At 38.3% G+C, this 25,013-nt stretch overlaps 1 protein-coding gene and 1 pseudogene across 1 annotated transcript in view; both read right to left on the bottom strand.

Annotated features, from left to right (window-relative positions):
• SYNPR (synaptoporin) overlaps positions 1-25,013 on the bottom strand; it is a 290,191-nt gene that overhangs the window by 175,852 nt on the left and 89,326 nt on the right. The window lies entirely within an intron of this gene.
• On the bottom strand, positions 6,355-6,746 carry LOC112666012 (40S ribosomal protein S25-like; annotated as a pseudogene).

Consider the following 25,013-nt stretch of genomic DNA (forward strand, 5'->3'; position numbering starts at 1 on the left):
CCTAAACTGTTCCTGTGATTTCTCCATGGAAAACTGAAATGCAGTGGAAATAACTCTGTGCAAGCTTTACCACTAGGTACATGTGGGACTCTCAGTAAGTAAATAAATCACTCAAACTGCCTGTGCTTTGTGACTTGTTACATATTTCTAGTCCTCCAGTGATAAGATCTCGGGACTAGGACAGGTGCACTGTGAATCCAATGTATCACCTATTCCAAGAAAATTCAGAGGCAAGCTAACATTCCTTGGAGTCTCAATTAATCAACATGGACTGATCTGTGAGAATCCAAATGGCACCAGATCACTTCTACCAGCAGTAAAAATATCTAGGGTGGAACTTATGTTCTGGTCCTAACTTCTAATTGTTGTGGAGTTCAAAGTGGGGCACTAAAGTTAATAGAAAAAAACCCTCCTGCTATCAAGGAACTTGGCAATGACGTGAAGAGACCTCTGTTATTCTAATGAGACCTGCTTGTAAGATTGCTTTGCTCCAAATTCTATACTCGGTAAAGTTTTCCTTCTTCTTTCCCACTTTCTGAGTCCTTGTTTCTTTCTGTCTGAATGTCTATTTGTGTGCAGCGCTGTCTTGGTTTCCTCTTCAAGGGGCAGCAATTTCCTCTAGAAGGAGAACCAGAGCCAGGCTGGGCACTGCCTTGTCCTAAGGGAATGAGCTTGGACATATAGCTAAAATCTCTTTCACTCTTAGTTCTGAATTCATCAAATGGAACCACGACACCTGCCTCCTAGAGTTGTTTGGAAGATTGGAAGATTCAAATTAATACATCCCCTGAATCTAGCACAGTGAGGAATAAAAATAAAGCACCTCGTAGAATACGTGGTATAGTAAAGGTATGACGGGATATGTAGCCCATGCTTGTTCTATTATTTGATTTCTTCCTTCTTTTTTCTTTCTTCTTCCAAACCTATGTTTTCTCTACAGCAAAATGAGAAAATCTCACTGAAAACTCAGGGATATTGATCCTGACAAGAGTACACTGGGTATTGGTGGTAAAAAGCTACTCTCTTAACCTATGTACCTCAAGACTCGCACATTATACAAATCTCATTATTGTCTCCGATATTCACTTCCAGCAAGAGCCTGGGCTCTGGAATCAGACTGTCAGTGTCCAAATCCCAGCTTTGCCACCCACTAGTAGGGTGATCCCAGGAAAGAAATTCAACTTCTTAGATCCTGTTTTCTTTCTATAAGGTAGGAAAAATAGAATTACTATTATCTAGTTCATAGTGGTAGTGTGAAGATTGAAAGGGAGGTACCAACCAAGTGCCTGTCGTAGGGTAAATGCCCAATAAGTGCTATTATCTTGATGGCTGTTATTGTTATGGAAACCAGCACATTGAACTGTTCTCCAGTAATACAGAATTAAAGCTACAGTAAATGAAACTTTATAGACTCTATTGCTGAACCTTCCTTTCAAATCCATTTATTCTTTTCTATCCCTTAGCACAAGCCACCCCTATCTCTTACTGAGAATCATGCCTAACTAAATAGCCTAACTGTTCTCCCTGCTGCCAGCCTTGGTCCTCTAAACCACTCTCCACATGGCAGGCTGAAGGATGCTTCCCAGGTTAATCTAATCATCTCACTCTCTTGCTCAACACCCTTAATTACTCTTAAGAAAAAGTCCTTTAACATCATCCACAGGCCCTGAACTTACCTAGACTCAATATTAAACATATCTACAGCCTCAACACTAATTATAGCCTCCTCTGTCCTGCAGGATCTAGCCACATAGAACTGTTTTCACTTCTTTGAACATATGCTGCACTCTTTGCCTTCAGCACTCTGCTTTTGCTATTCACTCTTGCCTTACCTCTGCATCTGGTACCACCTTCCTATCAATTAATAGGACATTTCTTCTGAGGAGGTTTGCCTAACCCATGTTGCATACTTTCCAAGTGATCTCTCAGCTTCATGAATTTCTTCTGCTAGGCCAACCATTACATTGTTTACTATTTGCCCATTGACTTCTGAAGCCCTCCTATAGATGGTTATACACAGGGCCAGGGCCTATCTTGTTTTTCATTTCTCAGCTGGCAGGGGTAGAGACAAAGAGCACCTGGGCTGCGGTAGTTGAAGTAGGGAGCTAATTATACTGATGAGATAGGGAACTACTTACTACTTACACTGATGGAAATATGTCTTTTTCCTTAGGATTGTCACCAAATAATATGGGTTACTGCCCAATCATCTGTCACGATATGCAACACATGGTAGGTGCTCAACTAAATAAATGTCAGTACATTCATCTACACTGCTGGCTTGTAAATTATGATTACAAAGAGTTAGTGCAATGCCTTTCCCTTCTGTAGATTTTTAAATTGTGGCTTGAGAGGGCAGGTTAATCTTGTCTTATCCCCAAGATTTGCATGGCATATGTTAAATATATGGAGCAGATGCTCCATTTAAAAGAATCAAGTGACTTCTTTTTTAATAAAAAGGAAGGACACTTCAATATAAACAATAAGATAAATATCTTCTTAAATATTAATACACCAAGTTGTGGTTTTATTTTATAATAAATTCAATAAAAATTACTTATGAGGTAGGTGATCATACAAGTTACTACAGTACCAGAATCCCTATGGTAGATAAAAACATGTAATTAAAATATCATTATAATGATAGGTTTAGAAAACCTGTGATCTGACCCATTTCTAAGAAAAATAAGAAAGATAGAGCCTAAAACAGTCCAGTGAAATTGTAAGGTAAAGATTTAGGATAACTAGTTTTCTTTTAAATACGGGATCCTGTCTCTATAACTTTTTTTCATGATTTTCCTCAACATATACTAGATACCTCACGTGTGACTATTATCATTGTTATAGTTCTTTATAAAGAAATCTATTTTACTATAATTCTATTCACTGTAATTTCCTTAGTAACAGGCTGCTCTCTTTTTCTTTTAAAAAACTATTAAAATGTCATTCACATCACAGTCTAGATGTGGCTCCAGCTATTCCCAATAGCTATTCAAAAAACATAATCACCATAATTACTGTTGACATCTAATTAACATTCAGCTTCCTTTCTACAGCATCTACAGCTGGACAAACCATCTATTCCAGGATAAAAACTAATGCTCTGTTGCCTTTTCTTAAAAAAATAAAACAAACCAGGATGCTAAACACCTGGGCTCACTGTTTTTGTTCCCCTGTAAATGGTAGTTAGAGATAGGACAGCTACCATGAACACCTTTCTAAATACTGCCAACTGATAAACTGGACCTGGTCATAAGAAATTAAATCTATCCAATGGTTTAGGGGATTGCTGATGTTAATCTGCAATCTAAGAGTTTTATTGATTAAGGATGACTTTCAGAGTTTGCTAATGCATAGTTTTTTGATGAGGTCTTCCTTGATCTGGCTCCTTTCTATATGACTTACTTCAACACTTGCCACCCTTGTCTTTGTTCTCTTTGCATGACAAATCCTGGACTCCTTCCAGCTTCCCAGCATCATGTTCTCTCTTGCCTTTAGGACTTCAGCCATGCCCCCTCTGTCTTCCTTCATCAGTGTGATGGTTACGGATGTAGGCTCTTACACTAGAACATCCACTTATTTCTACTCTCCATACTACGAGCAGTATGACCTTGAGCAAGTCAGCTTAGCCGGTGGTTACCTGTGCTTTCTCATTTGTTAAATATCCACTTAATGGGGTTATTATGAAAATTAAATGTATTAATATATACATTGAGATACATATTTATCTATATCTATGTATAAATGTTTATTCTTATGAACTCTTATCCTGGCCAGATTCCACTGGTCTCTCAATATTTGAGGCCAATTTTTTCTAGAAAGCCTTCCTTCATGATCCAGGACAGTATAGGTCACCATGCTGTGCATTCCCACAGGCCCCTATACTTTTTGCATTACCATAACACTTATATGTCAAGTGTGCCATGCTTTATTCATTTGTACAACAAATATTTCTTGAGCTGATATTTGGTGCCAGGCATGGGGGATATGGCAATGGTCCTTGCTCCAGTAGAACTCATATTCTCATAAGTGTTGGAGGTGTGAAATAAGTATGTGCTCAAATTAAGAAAAATACAAAATTTAAATATTATGAAGAAAATGCAAAGGTATAATAGGCTAAGAGTATTTGAGGGGATGTACTACCTTTGGTTGGGTGGTCTCTGAAATAGTGACATTTGAACTAAGCCTTGTTGATCACAAAGGACTAGTCATACACAGATGAGACAAGAAAGTTCCAAGCCCAGGAAATAGCTAAAGCAAAGCTTGAGGGTGGAACTGACCTAAGCCTTGTGGCCACACTTGACCTTTCTCATACAGTAGACATACAATCTACATCTCTACCCACCTCCTCTACTTCGAGTTATCAGAATGGGAAAGAGTCTCCCCAGCTATGCCCGCAGTCACAAGTAGGCTGGACTTTTTTTCCTATTAAGGTTTTGCCATAAAGAAGGGCTAATGAATACAAAATGTTGAAACAAGTTTCTAGAATCCTTCAGGGTTGTTAACATCATGGAAGCTGGATTATAAAGTTTGATTTTATTTTCAAAATGAGAAATGAAATTCATGTTGGATTTCTATTCTGTGATTTTTATCTTCTAGAGCAGTGGTTCTCAACTGGGAGTGATTCTATACATAACCTATCCTCCCACCCCCTGGGAACTTTGACTTTTTTTTTTTTTTTAAGAGAACACATTAGTAGCATGGGCGGGGGCAGGGGTGTAGAGAGAGAGGGAGAGAAAGAATCTTAAGCAGGTTTCATGCCCACATGGAGCCCAACTCGGGGCTCAATTTCATGAACCTGAGATCATGACCTGAGTCAAAATCAAGAGGATGCTTAACTAACTGAGCCACTCTGGTGCCCCGGAAATTTGACCTTTTCTGATTGTCACAACTTATTGCCTGTGACTGGCTACTGGTGTTTAGAGTGTAAGATGCTGCTAAACATCCCATAACTCACAGGACAGCTCCCACAACAAAGAAGTGTCTAAGCCCAAAACGCCAATGTTTTCTGATCTGGAAAATGGTCTTTTTAAAATCCTTCCTTCCCAGTTCTGACTCCAACTAGAACAGAACAGTAGGGGTTCTTTCCTTTGCAATAGTTTCCTTCCTTTATAAACAGATAGGCTTGAAATTATGAAATTAAGGATGAACAGCAGGGGCCTCTTTGTCTCAAGGGAGCAATGTATGTCTCTGAGAGTCAGTATACTGGAGAATATCTTGTCTCCTTTGCCAAAGGCACTGCTTTCTTCATATCCTACTGGCCAAGAATTTCTCAACTCTTAGAGACTGATCCTACAGAGGGCAAATAAAGCTTATCCTGCACTACAGCTCTTATTCATTGGCAGCAGTTGTTTGGAGCACCATTTGGATGCCCATGATCCAACATTGTCCAAAGCAACGTTCAGTTGACTAGAGATGTGCACCATAAATACAGGATCAGTACCACGTATGTGCTATTCCTTCATGATAGAATGGCTGCTAAGTCTTTTGTTCTGCTATCAACCTAATCCTACAGTTTGCTTTCTACTGTGGGCTAGACGTATGACTTTCTAAAAAGTTCACAGTTAATGATAGTCAAACTATGCACAGACAACCGGGGCAAGTCAGTGTTTAGGTAACTAGGTTTTATTGTGTTTTCTCCCTCAAAGGCCTGACCACCATTGGCCTGTGGTTTGAACAGCACTTCCTAGCCTCACCTTGATACAGTTCTAGTTGGTGGTTAACAGTGGGCATTGCCATCTTTTTTCTTCTTACTTGTAATTGACTATAGCATTGCATGCTCTAAACTAAATGGCTCTCATCAAGCTTTTATTTGATTCATGGCTAGTCTGTTGAGTGCACACCTGTAGGCCACTCATCAGCAAATCCAATTATCTTCTCAGTGCTTCTTTTGCCATTTCACTTGTAGTTCCCCTCATAGATTTCCTCATAATACTTTTATGAGTGCATGAATTCCATCTCTCTATCTCCCTTCCTTTTATGCACCTGCATTATAGTTTTCAAAGCTCTGTAAGTTTTATAAACCTCACCCTCTTACACTGGGGCCTCTTAGCATCATAATTAAACCTTTTGTGTGTATTATATCTAGTTCCTGTACCCCCACCTGGATTCTGCCATTGGTTGCTCTAATGCCAATTTTGCTTTGCTTCTGGACAATCTCAGAGGATCTTCCATCACATATATCAAGCCATTCTGTTTTGATACAGCTCTTAGACTCATTGGCCCTAGTTCTTTTCCTTGGTCATACCAAATGAATCTAAACTTACTCTTCATGACATTTCAAGTTGGCATTTCCTCCTTTTGTGTTTATTTTTTTTCATTTAATAAAGTTTTATTTCCTGAAATGTGCAGCTGGTGGGATCTTGTTCATGCATCTTCACTGGCAGCTGGGGCATCTCCACCTTTGGTGCTTCTGGTGTAAATTACTTGAGCTCTGTGCTTTGAAGCCAGTTTAATAAGTCCTTTACTGAGGAGCCCCTGAAGAGCTGCCCTGGCCAAAGAACCTCGAATCTTCAGTCTCTCAGAGACAATAGCTGGAGTTATAAGCTTATAGTTGGGAACCCCCTTACAGAGTTTGTCATATGTCGCTTTGTCGAAGACACCAGATTATTGAACTTGTTTCGAACTTTGCCTTTGGACCACTTCTTCTTTTTGGCCTTGCCCCCAGATTTGTTCACTGGGTCTTTGTCCTTTTTGGCCGACTTTCTGGCATCTTTCTTCTTCTTCTTGTCCTTGGGCGGCATAGCGAAGCTTGGAGAGGAACAGCCACCCCTCTATTTTGTTTTTATTGACTGTTCTGCTTCCACTTGCACTTCCCCTTCCTATAGCATTTTATTTTGGGAAATTACCCAACTATTTTCATTGGAGGGAATTACTTTATTTTGGGGAACTACCTCTCCCCCATTTTGTTCAATTCAATGATCACTTAATCTAGTACTTGCCCATGGTGGTTTTAAAATTCTTTGACACTCTTACTTTTGAATAGTAGAGCTAATTCTCCTCTCCTTAAGTCTGGGCTAAATTTACTTTCTTCAAAGGAACAGAATGTTGCAACAGTGATAGTGTGTGACTTCCCAGGCTAACCCCCCAAAAACATTGTGGCTTCCTCCTTGATCTCTCTCTTGGGAACATCTTGCTGTGGGGAATGCCAAGTACCATGTAATAAGGACACACTAGCAGCCTTATAGGGAAATCTACATGGCAAGAAAATGAGGTATTTTGCCAACAGACAGTTCCAACTTGCCATCCATGTGAGTAAACCATCTTAGAAGTGAATTATCTAGACCTCCAGGTAATTGCAGCCTGCCTGATATCTTGACTGTGGCCTTACATGAAAATCCATAAGTCAGACCCTCCCAGCTAAACTGCTTCTGGATTCCTGACCCAAAGAAACTGTATGGAATAATTAACACTTACTATTATATTAAGCCTTTAATTTTGGGGGCAATTGTTAGGCAGCAATCAATAACTAATATCCTGTAAGAAAACAAGCTATTTTGCTGTGAAAGAGCCCCCACAATCTTATCTGCATGTAAATTTTAACATTCTTTTCTTTATACAACTGCAGGTCAGCTGGGATGGCTCTGTTCTTCTTGGCTGAGTTTATCTATACCTCTACAGAATGAGTTGAGGGTTGGCTCAGCTATATGGTTCTGCTGCATGTGACTCTCATTTCCACTGAACTACAGAGGTGGTTTAGACATTTTCTTCTCATAGACAGAGGCATCAAAGAACAAGCATAAATATGGGAAGCCTTTTAAGGCCTAGACTAGGAACTAACATGCTTTCACTTCTACCTCATTCAATTGACCAAATCAAGTTTACATAGTTGAATGCAAATTCAAGATACAGAAATATATCCTTTAGTGACAGGAACTATAAAATCTCATGGCAAAGACTATGGAAGTAGAATTCTGTTATTGGGAGGCAGTAAAGCATTGGCATGATAATCTAGTCTACCACAGCCAGATCCTCTACACTGTGTAATAGCAGACACTTTGACCTAATCAGATGGCCCCCTCAGGCTCCGAATCTCAAGTTGAATGATGCAAGGTTGGAGAAGCTTCCATTCATTCTAGCTGTAGGTCCTGGTGAAGCTTTTCCTACCATGAAAGCAGTCATTTCTGCTTATTTCCTAGCCTGGGTCTCCAGGCCTTTCAAACAATCATCATGGGATGTGGTTTTGATTGGCTCATCAGTTAGATGCTATCATCTGATAGGTTCCTCAGAAAGTATACTATAAAGTCGTCAGTATCAAATATAGCTCTTCATGCATGTTGGAAGTAACAGAGAAAAAGAGAGCTTATCTCTTTGTCATAGAGATCATGCTTTTGTTAATAGCATCTAAGATTCCATTTGCTTTACCTACGAACTCAGAATCTTTTTTTAAAGACACTGTTCTTTGACTCATCCTCTATTTATGCAGTCACTTTGTCATTTTCAAGTTGAAGTCCTTCTTGGTCTTGGAGTTGACTTCATTTACAGAAGCTGAAGAAGAACAATCAAACCAGCGGTGAGTCATGCTCCCAGAACCAAATTGGTCACTTGATCATTTTGTAACCCATGTTTAAAACAACAACAACAAAAACCAAACAGCAACAAAAAAAGAAATCCTTTCACCCCTCCTCTTCATCCTGCCCTCTTGGAACAATAAAAAGCGTCCCCCTCCTCTGTCCATCTCCAAGGATAATTGGAGATTCTGTTTTCTATTATGTTTGGAGTATGTTGCACACCCCGGAATAATTTATTTTCTGAAGCTATCTGAATGCCTGTCTCAATGCCACTTTTTATTTTCTTCAAAGACAACCTTGGGGCACAGAAAAAGAAAGAATTTAATTCTAATATCTCTTGAACACTGTTCATGGGACATTATTTTATTTGGGGGAAAGTGATCATCTTCCTCAGAGGAGAAAAGAGTTTTTGTAAAGAAGATAACTGACTTATTCAGTCATACAGCTAGTCAGTGACAGCATGGATTGAAACCTAAATCTGCCTAATTCTCAGTCTTTATTTTACACCATGGTAGATGGCCCAGTATTGACTCAGCTTCTGATATCACAGATCTTCAGAACAAGTAAGACATTAGGATTTGCTGAAAGCCGTGATTTCGTTACTGTGATCTTCTGGGTCTAAGAATTCCTCAAAGGTGCCTCAGAAGCTGCCATAAATGGAGAGTGAGAGGGATTGGAATGAGAGAAAGGAAGGGAGGGAATAAGTGAAATGGAATCCAGGTATGTAGCACTTTGGGCCTTCTATTCTATTCTATTTTAGCCAGAGCATCTCTATTTCTGTTTTATATATCAGAGTCCTGATTAAGATCATTTTAAAGGGTTCCACTGCATTAATGAGTTTAAAAGCTATAAATTTGAAGCAACTCCCTCATTTCCCAGATCTATGATTCTGGAGAGAGTTTAGATGGTTGGCTCCAGGAACCAGTCAAAAGCAGTGCTAAGACTACTCCCAGATACCTCAGCACCCAATAGGTCACTTTCTCTTCTCTCTCTCCTTTAAAGTCTTCAAGAACTAACCCACCCCACCATATTTTCCTCATCAATATTCCCACTATTTTAGTCCTAGAGAAGCCTGAAATAAATTATATGCAGAAAGTTCTCACAGGCATGAAATATTTAAATTTTACTGTTTACCTTTTTGTCAGTTTTTGGGTATTGATGGTTCCCGGGCTGGAGGAAGATCTTAGCTCCTCCCTCATACATGTTTTCCAACTAACAACTTGATAGCCCAGAGACTTATCCAAAAGTGTTCTTGACATGTTAAGAAAAAAAGATGCTGTCAATCTAGGAACTGAATATGTTGGTTGAAAAAGAGGGGATGCCTGAACTAATATTGTTTCTGAAAGGGATACTGATTTAGGATGTCTCAGGAAGGAGTGATTGAAACCTTCTCCATCCCTAGACAAGGCATATTGACTTACCCACAGAGTTGATTTTATAATTTCTCTCCTCAAGCTTCACTCCCATAAAATTTGTTTCATCAAAAAGAGAGCTCTCAAAGTTTCATTTTTAGGCTAATAGCTTTTCTGAGAAAACAAAACAAAACAAAACCTTGAGGAGCCTTGCAACGTGATGAATTGCTGAATTGAAGAGCATTTAGAGGATCCTTTCACAGAGAGGGCATAAGAGCCCCGAAATTAATTAATTGTGGAGCTGATGTCATACAAAGGACTGTCCAATGTTCAGGTGTGATCACCCCAACAATGTTAGGTATGCAATCAATGCATTAATAGTTGGCCCCTGTCTGGTGAGGAATTCTAGCACAGATGATTGGTTAGGTTTATGTGTTCCCTTCCAGGTAGTAACTATCCTTATTAGTAAGGCTGCTTACTATGGACCAGGAACTGCTCTGAATGCTTTACATGTTTTCAGTCATTTAATCCTCACCAGAGATGAGGAAATAGAGGTAAAGAGAAGTTAATTAAGACACCAAGTTAAACTTTTACATAGATGCATTTCTAGGATTTTAATCATTGATGTTGTAAAACAGAAGAGATGTTCTTCTCAACCATTAGCAAGAACAAACATTTTTTAAATCCCAAGAAATGATTTTGTACCCATATTAAATAAGAAAAAGGAGAAAAAGAAGGAAAAATTATTTAAAGTGCAACCCCTGATGCAGATAAAGTTATAGTGATAAAGCCACATACATTGAAAGAGATAATGTGTATATATAATACATAATAATGATGTATATACATACAATCATTGGTATATGTTAAACATTTAAAGCTTGTTATCTGTTATTGCTAGTTATTGCTATTCTTACTTCACATGTAATAAAGAGATAGTACTCATGAGCTGTGTGAACTCAAGCAGCTTGCTTGGCCTCTCTCTAGTTTTCTGAATCTCATCATCTTCATCTGGCAATAGGTACAATTATGATACATACCACACAGAGTTGTTGTGAGGTTCAGATAAGATAATGTGTATAAAGTGCTTAGCACAATGCCTGTCATACAGTAACCACTCACCATATGAGAGCTGGCCATTTTGTTACTGTTATAATTATTAAATAATTACTCTTTAATTATTATAGTTTTAAAATGTCATAACTATTTTGTTACTACTATAATTATTTGTTACTGTTATAATATATCTACTGCACATATTTTGCCAGCAGCACTGAAAATTTGTGCCACCCTTCTGGAAACACGTCAAGATAAATTCACATACTACGAGTCACAAAGAGGCTTATTTCCACTTCTGAACATTTATTATAAGGAAATAACTCAAAGGATTCAAGAAGCAATGTGCAAATTGCCTTTAGCATTATCTCCAATAATCCTGTGTTTTAGGAAAAGAAGGGTGGCCATCCAACAACTTTGAGTAATGTGGAATAATGATAATAGCCAATAATAATGTGGCTGGAACCAGAAACCAGCACCCCATATGATATTCCCCTCAGAACTATTTAATGATCAGTGGTCAGACCCTGAAATAAGTCTGGTCTAGAGCTTTTTAAACCTATTATTACTCATCATGTGTGGGTTATAATAAATAGCACACTGCTTTTCACATGGTGGTATGGACTAGTAAATCCATATCTTGATGGATGCACCTATTTATACTGAAGATTTTATTAGATAAATTTTGCCCCATAAATACGAGATAGTTGCAAGCTTTTTCTGATGCTACTACTCAGAATTGTTTTAGAGGCTAATATTCGTTTTTGGCTAAAAAATTGTTTAAAGCATGATTATTTAAGGCATTTTTGTTTCTTTCAACATATTTCTATTGTCTCAGCTAAAATTCTGCAGAAGTAATTCTGAACAGAATGAGATTTGGTGTTTCAGCTTTATTTGGTTATATCTTGGCAGTGTGGCTTATAGCAATTTAACATACTTACTGCCCGGGGAAATCTGCGGAGCATTTTCTCTTTGGAAGAGAGCTGAATGGCCTCTTTGATCCAGAAAAGTTGAGAGTGGATTTGCTTTAAAGGTAAGAGATTTTGCCATATTAAAGGAAAAAATGTGCAGATGCAATTGCCCAATTTTTTAAGACAGCAAGAACAAAAGTTAAGTACACATAGAGGCTCATTAATATTGTCCTCGGGGACCAACCAGGAAATGCTCAATATGAACACAGCTTTCCAATGTTTCTAGTAATAATCTCTTGGATAGAGTTAAAACAAGATTTAATTTACATCAAAGTCTGAGAATGAGTAGGGTTAAAGCTAGACTCTAACAGTGAATTTTTTTTAAAAAGAAAGAACGAGCAGAAAATAGAATTATAAAATGAGTTGCATCAGGAAACAGCCTAAGAGAAGTTTAAGAGGCTTGTTCAAGGGATCCCTGGGTGGCGCAGCGGTTTAGCGCCTGCCTTTGGCCCAGGGCGCGATCCTGGAGACCCGGGATCGAATCCCACGTCGGGCTCCTGGTGCATGGAGCCTGCTTCTCCCTCTGCCTATGTCTCTGCCTCTCTCTCTCTCTCTCTCTCTCTGTGTGACTATCATAAATAAATAAATAATTTTAAAAAAAGGGGGGGCTAGTTCAAGTTTGCACAACCAGGAAAGGGGAAAAGGTAAGATTGGAATTCAGGTCTGTCCTATTCCAAAGCTCATTTGATTGGAAAAGTCTATCAGCAAAGAGACAAAAACAATACCATTTACTATTCATTAAGTTAGCAAACACGAAATTTGGCTATAGTTCCAAGATGAGTGGGGAAACAGTCACTGTCTAACAGTGAAAGGAGTGAATATGAAATGAGCAGCTACTTTGGAGACCTGTGTACTCTGTGAACCAATAATTGTACTTCTTAGTATTTTATCTTAGAAACACACTCACATACATGCAGGAGATATGACATGAATGAGACTTTATTTTAGCCTTACTTACAATACAAAAAAGAAAGAAATAAAGAAGAAAAGAAACAAAAGAAAAGAGAAAAAGAAAATAACCCCGGTATTCATCAGCAAGGAGATGGGTAAAATATATTTTGATGCATTTGATCCTGTTCAATTTCACACAACTTTTCCAAGGAGTGGTTTAGGTTTGTGTATAACCAACAAATAAAAATCCAAGACATATTTGTCAGTGATTCATGGTTGAATCCAAGTTGAAGAACAATGCATTTAAAATTATATCATTTATGCTAGACTCCCAGCCATATTATTTAGTTTTCCAGGGCATACTCATGTATAGGAGTATAGGAAAACATAAAAATGTATAGAAAAGGAAAAATAATGCATAGCAGAATCATTATATACTCACTACAGTGTTGGCCTCTAAGGAAGGAGAGAAGATGGGAATTAGGGTATAAGTCAAGAAAAACTAAAATTTACTTATGATATTTTAGTATATTTTTCCCACATAAATGAAAAAATGGAATTTCTGACTCATAAACTCAATCATTAATTACTTCTATAAATAGAAGTTAAGAAAAATAAAAGAAAATGAAAAACAAAATAAAAGAAAATGTTGTTTACTGAGTGAAAAGCATCCCCCAATATGAAAATGGAGGCCTAGTTCATCACCACATTCCAGAAAAAGAAGTTACTGTGTGGCTGGATATTATGGCTGAACAATCAGGCACTTGAGGAATAACTGAGGTCCTGGGATGATCTTCATAATACTGCTTTCCATTTGTTCAGCACTTTGCAGTTTTCAAAGTCCTTTCCCCATACATTATCTCCTAGATTCCCACAACAGTCTTATGAGGCTGCAGCGGTATTCCCAAGATGATGCTCAAGAGTCTGGGAAAGATAACACATTTCCAAGATTCCACAAACAGATATATACATACATACAATACCATTTCTTCCAGAATAATGAGTAGCTAGATTTTAGGGGTCCTTTTGTGTATATGGCTATTCCTCTCGTGGCACAAATGGGTATGGAAAGTGACCATTTGAAGAGTTCGTGTACAGTGGAGTAACCTGAGAACCTACTTGATTTTTGCCTCTGAAACCAGAGAGCAGTATCATTTCTGAAAAGTTGATTCTTACTGCCTGGAATTAGGTAATCTAATATTCCACTTTGCATCTACTAATGCAAGACCTTGAGAAGGAGGAATGTGTGGTACCATTTCTGGGACTGATTCTCATGTCTTCTCCATGATATATTGAACATTATTCAAATATTAATTATTAACAGTGCATTTTAGTTAGACAATAAAGTTGCTAGTCCTAATGGAGTTGGAGTTTACTTATAACATGAGTTCACACTTAGAAGTTTCTCTTCACTGTTCATGTCTGAAGAGGCAGCATAGTTTAGGAAAGGGCAAAGGGGATAGTCATTAAGGGTCAAAGCACTAGAGTCAGGCAGACCTGAATTATTATTTTGCTTCTGCTACTTACAAGCCATGAAACTTTGCATACATAAAATTACTTCTATAAGTTTCAGCTTCCTCATCTGTAAAATGTGGTTAGCCTGGGAGCTAAGAAAGTAGACTCTGAACCGATTTATATTGATTCACATCTCACCTCTGCCACTATCTTCCTATGTAATTGTGGAGAAACTACTTAATCTTTCCTCACCTCACTTTTCTTATCTGCATGAGAGGTAATAGTTGTACCCACCTTAGTATTGTTGTAAGAGTTAGATGAGTTAATATGTATATATATATATACACATATTAACATATACATATATACATATACATATATGTATATGTATATACACATATATAGTTGTGCCATAAATATATACATATATATTATATGTATACATAATATACATATAATATACATATTATATATACACATATAAAACGTGTGTGTCTCTGGTACATACAGTGTCATAACTGTTAGCAATTATTATTGCCCTTAACTTAGTATGCAGCACATAGTAAGTCCTCAATAAATGACAGTGGATGCTGATGGTGCTATTAATACTATTGGCCTACAGAAAGAATTTTTCAGATTCAGACAAACAGAAGGCCAGATTCCTCTGTCCAGGGAGAGGTGCAAAGTGATACTCAGTGGATGCCTATTACTTGAAGGACTAACAGATACAAATGTCCTCAGGAAGCCAGAACAAATGCCTGTACCAAACATATAGTCACAAAGACACGTTGGTGCAAGTTTCACGGACTTTCCATGTCACAGTTAGACAGAGTCTACAATGGCCTAGGTTGGGGCCCAGGAAGGGATTGAGAAGGGCAGGTCGGAGAGAGGAACTCCACTAAGACTATTTTTAAGCATGGCCAGAGCTCTGAATAGCGATGGAAACAATCCTTTTTTTTTTAAACAATTCTAAGAAGAGTCATCCCCATGTTTTCCCCCATAAATAGGCCAAAACATTATTATTAGAAGTTGGATTGTGATGAATCCAGTAAATCTCACTTTAATAATTAGTTAATCCATTCAAAAAATATTGAGGACTTGCTATGGCTCAGCAATTCTATTCTTTTTTTTTTTTGGTATATTTTTTTATTGGAGTTCGATTTGCCAACATATAGTGTAACACCCAGTGCTCATCCTGTCAAGCGTCCCCCTCAGTGCCTGTCACCCAGTCACCCCATCCCCCACCCACATCCCCTTCCACTACCCCTTGTACATTTCCCAGAGTTAGGAGTCTCTCATGTTCCATCACCCTTACTGATATTTTCCACTCATTTTCTCTCCTTTCCCCTTTAATCCCTTTCGCTATTTTTATATTCCCCGAATGAATGAAACCATATAATGTTTGTCCTTCTCCAATTGACCTACTTCACTCAGCGTAATACCCTCCAGTTCTATCCATGTTGAAGCAAATGATGGGTATTTGTTGTTTCTCATGGCTGAGTAATATTCCATTGTATACATAAACCACATCTTCTTTATCCATTTATCTTTCGATGGACACCGAGGCTCCTTCCACAGTTTGGCTATTGTGGACATTGCTGCTATAAACATTGGGGTGCAGGTGTCCCAGCGTTTCACTGCATCTGTATCTTTGGGGTAAATCCCCAGCAGTGCAATTGCTGGGTTGTAGGGCAGTTCTACTTTTAACTCTTTGAGGAACCTCCACACAGTTTTCCAGAGTGGCTGCACCAGTTCACATTCCCACCAACAGTGCAAGAGGGTTCCCCTTTCTCCACATCCTCTCCAACATTTGTTATTTCCTATCTTGTTAATTTTCCCCATTCTCACTGGTGTGAGGTGGTACCTTATCGTGGTTTTGATTTGTATTTCCCTGATGGCTAGGGATGCGGAGCATTTTCTCATGTGCTTGTTGACCATATCTATGTCTTCTTTGGTGAAATTTCTGTTCATGTCTTTTGCCCATTTCATGATTGGATTATTTGTTTCTTTACTGTTGAGTCTAATAAGTTCTTTATAGATCTTGGATACTAGCCCTTTATCTTATAGGTCATTTGCAAATATCTTCTCTCATTCTGTAGGTTTTGTTGACTGTTTCTTTTGCTGTGCAGAAGTTTTTTTATCTTGATTAAGTCCCAATAGTTCATTTTTGCTTTTATTTCTCTTGCCTTCATAGATGTATCTTGCAAGAAGTTGCTGTGGCCAAGTTCAAAAAGGGTGTTGCCTGTGTTCTCCTCTAGGATTTTGATGGAATCTTGTCTCACATTTAGATCTTTCATCCATTTTGAGTTTATCTTTGTGTATGGTGTAAGAGAATGGTCTAGTTTCATTCTTCTGCATGTGGCTGTCCAATTTTCCCAGCACCATTTATTGAAGAGACTGTCCTTTTTCCAGTGGATAGTCCTTTCTGCTTTGTGGCATATTAGTTGAGCATAGAGTTGAGGGCCCATTTCTGGGTTTTCTATTCTGTTCCATTGATCTATGTGTCTGTTTTTGTGCCAGTACCACACTGTCTTGATGATCACAGCTTTGTAATACAACTTGAAATCCGGCATTGTGATGCCCCTGGCTCTGGTTTTCTTTTTCAACATTCCCCTGGCTATTCGGGGTCTTTTCTGATTCCACACAAATCTTAAGATGATTTGTTCCAACTCTCTGAAGAAAGTCCATGGTATTTTGATAGGGATTGCATTGAGCCCAGCACTATTCTTAGTGCTCAGCATACAACCAGGAACGTAGTAGATACGATCCCCAGCTTCCTGGTGCTGACAATCTAAACACAAGAAAGAGGAGACAGGACTCTGGGGGTGTAAGCGAGCTTCAGGGCATAAGGAAATCCAGGAGAGCAGAGAGAACTTCCAAGAAGAAGGAGGTCTTGGCTGAGTAGCTGGGAGAAGTTAGAGGTGAGCATTTTAGGCAGAAGGAACATGACAGAAGACCCTGGGGAAGGCTGCATTAAAGAGTTTCAAAACATACACACGCAAAAATCCCAATCAGGCTGGAGTTGGAGTGTCTCTAGGAATGTGTGAAAGAATGAGGAATCCAAGATCTAGAGTGTTAGAATATTTTGCCCAAGTTCACAGAACAGGATGCATGCCCAAGTTTGACCAAAAGACTGTTCTATTTCCTCTCACATGGAGTCGTTGGCATTGTTGGCAATGAGCTGTACGAGCTCAGGAAGCAATTGGCAGTGACACCATATCTTTTTTTAAGGATCAGCACAGATCCCTTTCTTTCAGGCCCACAGACTCTTTTATCTCTAACCTTTCAGTTATTCACATCAAAACCCATCACACTTGAATTTCATAGTCATTCAGTTTTTCTTGGGTTTCCTGCCTTTGATGTATTTAACAGCCACCTGAGCATCATTTGGAGGCTGCATTCTTGCTACTTTGATTTGCTAAATGTACCCTCAAGAGAAAGGCCTGACTGGAAATCTAGCTACTTCTATTCAATCTTTTGATGAAGATTCAAAATTAGGCTGCAAAATATATTTGTTTATCATGATCTTTAGAGAGAGAATTCTTTCCCAGTTGCCAATTTGTGTGCAGGGTGGAAAATGCTGATGTATCACATGCTTTTGTCTTCATGGTGCTAAGACAATATTAAATATCTCGTGAAAAAGTGGAATTCATTAGTGTTTGGATGCTTTCATAGGTTCCTAACCAAAAGTGAAATGCTACTTGTGGAAATGCCAGTATAGAGCTCAGAGTGCGCTTTCGATTAACTATAATGATGGTTCTTAATTATTAGCACCTCCTATGTTCCAAAGTGCTTTTATGTGCACATTAATAATTATCCTTACAAGAAAAAATTATCATTACACCAACCCTGCCAACTCAGAATTATCAGCCCCATTTTATATATAAGAACAGTGAGGAAAAGAGGATGGAAGTAACTTGCAAAATAAAAGTGGCAGAGACAGAATTTTCACTTTGGTTGTAAAGAAAAATAGATGTCGGATGTTTTGTTTGGCATCCATATATCTTTTATTTTTATATTGACCACAGCATGTTGATTTTCCTTTGGAGAATCACCCCTATTGCCTTCTTAATGCACATGATTCCAGAGGGGCTGATGGGATGTCAAGCTTCCCACATAACACCCACCTGGTCAATAAAGATACCCTACCCCCAACCATAGTGATTGCTTTAAGAATGGGCACATCACTTAAGTGAGCCAATCAGAGACAAAGAACATTAATCCCACTGAGTTCCCTGGACCCATTGGTAGAGGAGACATTCCTTCTTCTCAGTACTTAACCAGGGATGCTGTAAACCCAGGACTACCAATAGCCATCTTTGGGAAAGCTGCCTGACAATGAAGCCAACCTGATAACATCATTTGGACTCTGTCCCAGTCATGTTGAGCCTAACAATTCCCTCTTCCCCCTCTTTTTTATGTTTAAGGCTCATTTTTGTTATTTGGAACCAAAAGCATTTGTCTAAAAATGGAGCCCAAACACACTCTATCCAGTTAATGAACTACACACTATATATAAAGGGGACTCAATAAAATACATTTTTTATTCCTAATTTCTCTAACAGTAACTCCAAAAAGATCATTGCTCTTACTCTTGCTGATCTTAATTTGATAAAAATAAAAGCCCAGATGCAGCCAAAATTCTAAATCTCCTCATACAAAAGTCCAAAATATCTAATTTTGAAGATCAGGACAATAGTTTTATCAAAATATAGTAAAAATCCATCCCTTTTTCTATTTATGGGAATTTGTGTTTTGTGAGTAGTTACCAATTAATAGTTTTGGTAATCTACTATCAAATTTCTGGGTAAAAATAAAATAATTCCTGGAACCCCATGGGGCTCAGTCTCTGCATAGTCACACTTTAAAGCACCATTCAAAAGCTATACATACAGTTTAAAAAAAAATTCCAAACTTCACTTGAGCTTCTGAAAAATATTAAATGGGGTACAGTTCATGGTGGATGCTGTGATGTGTCACCCAGCTATCCATTCAGGAATAAGGGGCATATTACCTTAGCTATAGATCATGCCACTGGCAGACAGGGCCCGCTATCAGCCTCTTCATAGCTTGCCTTAGTTGAAGAGGGCACCCTTACCCAAAGTCACACCCTCTTCCTGGGACAACCCACAATCAATGACTGAGCATAGGCACAAAGCCCACACCTCTGGTCCTAACTGGGCAGAACTGTGATGGGTCATCCTATCTTTAGGACCTCTACAAAGTTAGCTGAAGCCTTTTCTATGACTATTTTGTAGCTCATCTTCCTCTGTTCAAGCCTGGTTCCTATCCCCAGGTGTTGATCCAAGTCCTCTCTGACAAATGTCCTGGTTACAAGTCTTTGACTCAGAGTCAGCTTCCTGCAAGATCCAACGTTTAACAGATAGCAGTACATCATGAAAGCTTTTCCCCACACCCCACAGCTGCTGCTTCAAAGCCCCCAAATCCCTGAATAGCCCCCACCCCACACACCTCTTCCTGTATTCCTCACTTCCAGCTCTTTGGTAAACTTGGCCTCTTTGACTATGACCCAGTTCCCATCTCCCATCTCCCCCCTTATTCTTCTCTACCATTCTCCAAATTCTGAAACACGTCTAGTAAAGAAGAGTCTGGCCTGATAGAGGAATGAGGAAAGACTTAGAAGGGTACATTCAAAGTTGTTCTAATCACACAATACCACAGTGATGCTAAAGTCCTTTTTACACAACAGCAAACCCAAATATGGAAAGATGTGAGGGCTGCAGGGACTGGTGGTATTTAAAGATCATTAAGCTGAACATGCCAATGGAAAACTCTAAAGGTTAAGCAATGTGAAGTCTATCCATGAGAAAATCACAGATTTGTATCCTCCCTTCTAAATATTTTGGAGTTCTACATAATCATGTGGGGTTTTTTTTTTAAGTTTTTTTTTTTTTAAATATAGTGATTGAAACAAAATATAATGCTGTGTATTTGGATATAAGGTAGATTATGGATATGGTGAAAATTGCAAAGGTGATATGCAAATCACTGAATTATAGGTATTCCTTTCTTATGGTGTTGTGGGGATCAGGTCAGAACATTATGCAAGCATAAACACTGTGTTTGAGTGGAAGATAACTGTTTTGCTCTATGGAACATTGCACTAAAAGATAGTACTGAATTAAAGAGATGGCAATTTTCCTAAGAGGACTGCCAGGCCAAATAAAACTTGACCCCAGAGTAACGGGATTCTTGAGGGACAAGGCCATTTGTTTTGAAAAACCCTAATTATCTGGAAAGAAGACCAAAGGCCACTTAGCAGGGTCCCCGCTGTGTTGTTGAGGTTCTCCTATGACCTGAGGCACACCATCAACCACCAAGACAGACAGCATACTTTGTGGCACAGCCTGATGTGCTGACCTACAGCAGCACCACACTGCGTTCTGCATGACCAGCCTCCGGCTCCCACCAGGTTGACCCTGGCTAGCTGCATACCACATCCCTTAAGGCTGATCCCAGGTCAGTCACCCAGAATGGAAGTTCATCAGAACATAGTGATCACAGTCAGATTTGCATGTTAAGGGGAAAAGAGAGAGAGAGAGGGGGCGGGGGGGAAGTAAATATAATCCAACTCTGCTCTTATTCTCATAGAAGATAATTACAGCCAAACAAGAAAATTTAATGTCAAAGTGCCAGACTATATTATAATTAAACAAACACAAAGCAGGTTTCAGGAACTTTGACAATGCCACCTAAACGATTCAAACAAAGCTTGTTAATGAGGATGGCAGACACCTTGCCATTACTCCAGAACTCAGCACTGTCCCGTGCCTTTTAAGATGGCAGGCAGCCATGGAACATGTGGACTCCTACATGGCAGAAGAAATTTGTTTCCGTATTTTGGGGATTGAGGCTCCCTCAGCTAAATCAGAAACTGTGGGTTCAATTAAAACAGGGTTCAAATCTCACTTAACCAAGTAGTATAGGCATGCACTGTGCTTCAATTTCCTACTTATTAAAATGGATTAATGACAGTAATGAGAAATATATAAAGCCATACACCATGAAGCCTCACTTGTAGTAAGTACAAATGATATATTTGGTATGGTATATGGTATATTTGTTACCAAGATAATTAGTACTGACCATACACCTGATATATTACAGGGGCTTGGTAGGTGTCAGATGAGATGAAATAGAGGTGAATGAACTTCTAGTTACTTTCAATTCCCAAGATATAACTCAGCAATTATCCAGCAAGGTCTTGACAGAGCTAGCATTTAGTCTTGAGTCTTTTGCTTTCATAGTCTGTGAGGTTATGGTTTTTCTCTGTAGAGTGACTTACATATAGCATGTGTTTCAAAAGAGCTGTTGACTAACTCCATGATAGAATAGTAAATGGCACAGCATGTAGGTGAGTTTACCCAAACTCATGATAGGGAGTTTTCTTCTATGTAGTCTCATATAAAGTCTAGACACATACTCCTAAGTTCTCAGCCACTACAATATTTGATAACATTTTCCAGATGATTTTTTTGAAAAACAGAAATTCGTGTTTTCAGGAAGAAGAGCTAAAGGTGCTATTAATGTTAAAGCCACATTATGAGTATATGTGTCTTCAGTCCAAAGGAAAGAGCTGTAAAAGAACTCTCTAGTTTACTGAGTGATTTCAGGTCTATTGTTCTGCTTGTCACAAAAATTCTCAAAGAGTTGAAACCATGATTCTCAAATTGTGGGGCACATTCTTAGAATAACAAGTGGTATTACATAATGTACAATATTAAATGACATTGAATCACACCTTCTAAAACCTATCCCTCTTTTAAATTATTTTTCAGTACTATTTATAATATCCAGGAGAAAGTCTCAGTCTGGTACTAGAATGTCCTTAACAACTCCATAATATTCACTAACAACCTGTCTGCGAGGTGGGAGGAGAAGGGAGGGAAAGTAATTAAGGGGCTGGGGAGAACACATAATTGTCACCTTCAAAGCACTGTGCAGTATTTAGGAAGAATTTTAAAATACAGCGTTCTTTGTTGTATTCAGAGCTCTACTTAAAGAAGAGTATCAAGTACATACTAAGCAAATAATGGTACAGGAAGTATCAGTATGATACAATAACTGAGAAAGTGGTTTTAGATGATGGAAGTTTACATACATACTTTGCATCCAGCAGTAAAGCTGTAGGTGTGAGACCTGGGACAAAGGGTCCTCCCACACCTAAATCTTGTGTTATTTCCATCTCAAGAATGCCTCCTAAATAATTAAAACATTCCAAGGGTAGGGTAAGTCTAAGTAGAGGTTAAGAGCTCTCCTATCTAGTGAGATCTGAGGTTGAGTGCAGCTTCAATGCCACTAGCTATGTTTTACTGACAAGTTACTTAACATCCCTAACCCCCAATATCTACCTTTTAGAAAAGGAGATAAGCATAGCATCTAACCCAAAGGGTTCTGTGGTGCTTCAATGAGAAAAATCAATATCAAGCATTTAGCACAGTCCCACAGATATAGGAGCTCCATAAATGTCAGCTCAAAATATTGATTACAAAGTTGGAAAAATCACATTTCTTTATTTCAAACTATATACCGAAGTCATAGTAATCAAAACAGTATTGGATGCACATAAAAACAGACACATAGACCCGTAGAACAAAATCAGGATCCAGAAATAAACCCATGCATATACAATCAACTAATCTTTAACAAGAACAACAAGAACACACAATGAGGAATAGTGTTGAGAAAACTGGATATTCACATACAAAAGAATGAAACTGGATTCCTATCTTACAATGCTCACAAAAATTCATTCAAATTGGTTTAAAGACCTAAATATAAGCCTTGAAACTATAAAAATCCCATAAGAAAACATAGGGAAAAAGTTCCTTGATGTTGTTTTCAGCAGTTTTTTTTTGGATATGATATCAAAAACAGAGGAACAGTAGCAACAAAATAAACAAGTGGGACTATGTTAAACTAAAAGTTGCACAACCAAAGAAATAACAGAATGAAAAAGCAATATAAGGAAAGGGAGAAAATATTTGCAAATCTTATAGATGATAAGGAATTAACATCCAAATCATATAAGGAATTCCTACAACAAAAAGTAAAAAAAAAAAGGGGGGGTGGGGAGAGAGAGAAACTTTACTACAAAATGAGAAAGGACCTGAATAAACGTTTTTCCAAAGAAGACATACAAATGGCCAGCACGTACATGAAAAGGTGCTTATCACTCATCATCAGGGAAACACAATTTAAAACCACAATGAGATATCACTTCACATGTTAGGATGGTTAGTATCAAAAAGGCGAGAGATAAGTGTTGGGTACGGTGTAGAGAAAAGTCAACCCTGTATATTATGGGTTGGAAAATAAATTGGTACAGCTGTTATGGAAAACAGTATGGAAGTTCCTCAAGAAATTAAAAATAGAACTACCATATGATCCAACAGTCCCACTTCTGGGTATATATACCCAAAGAAAATGAAATATGTATCTCAAAAAGATCTGCACTCTCATTTTCATTGTAGCATAGTCACAATAGCTAAGATACAGAAACAACCTAGAGGATGTTTCATCAACAGATGAATGGCCAAAGAAAATGTCTCTCTCTCTCTCTCTCTCTCACACACACACACAAGCACACACTGTGATGTTATTTAGTCATAAAAAAAGGAAAGAAATCCTGCCATTTGCAAAAACATAGGTGAACCCGGAAGATATTATGTTAAGTGAAATAAGCCACACATGGATAGACAAATACTGTATGATCTCATTTATATGTGGAATCCAAAAATATTTGAACTCATAGAACTAGAGAGGAGAATGGCAGTTTCCAGGGCTAGAAGAAAGGGGGATGGGGAGAGGTTTGTCAAAGGGTACAAATTTCGAGGTATAAGACGAATAAGATCTGGTGACCTAGTATACAACATGGTAAACAACAGTTGAAGTAATTGTACACTTGAAATTTGCTAAGAAAAGGCAACTTTGTGAGGTAATGGATGTGATGATAATTAACTTGAGTGTGGTAATGATTTCACAATATATTGAATATTAAACCACATTATACACTTAAAAATCACAGGTGCAACCTAAATATATATAATTGTTATTGTTATTTACACTTTAATAGGCTGGGAGAAAATATCGATTGAAAGGCTTTGAATCAGAACTCTGCCAAATGCTTGAACATCCTAGCATTACAATGAGTGGTTGTTCTGACCATCAGAAACTGACTGGTCTATCTTAGAACATATTCTTTTTTGAGGACAAACCCTAACCATGGTTAAGGAATTATAAGGCTTGTTCCTAAGAAGGACTCTGAGATACAGGGAATCTAAAATCACACCTTTTGGTCAGGCAATCATATTGTCATAAATAGCTAGGCTTTGGGGAAAGGGAGAGGTGAGAACTTGATCTTAACTGAATCTCAACAAAGGATGCTCCATTTAGAAGTAGAAGATAATATTTCACAGAATACATACTAATATCCAGAAAATTTTCAGAATGTTTATTAAGCACTCACTCTGTTCTATATTCTCTACTAGGTAATGGGGCTACAGCAATAAATGAGAGAGACTCAGGCCCTGCCTTTGTAGTGGTGCAATCAAATGTTCTAGAACCCTATCCCTGAGGTCACACAGTCTTACTAGCACTTGTTCAGGAGAAAGCATACTTGGAAAGGAACAACCACATAGGCATTAGGTAACTGGATTTGATATCCAGCACTGATTGCCCTCAGATGATTTGATACTTTGGAAAAGAGATTTTGCCTAAATGTCTCCAGTGATACAGCAAAATCATTAGATATTTAA

Source organism: Canis lupus, chromosome 20, assembly GCF_003254725.2.
Source record: "Canis lupus dingo isolate Sandy chromosome 20, ASM325472v2, whole genome shotgun sequence".
In the NCBI taxonomy this organism is placed as follows: Eukaryota; Metazoa; Chordata; class Mammalia; order Carnivora; family Canidae; genus Canis; species Canis lupus.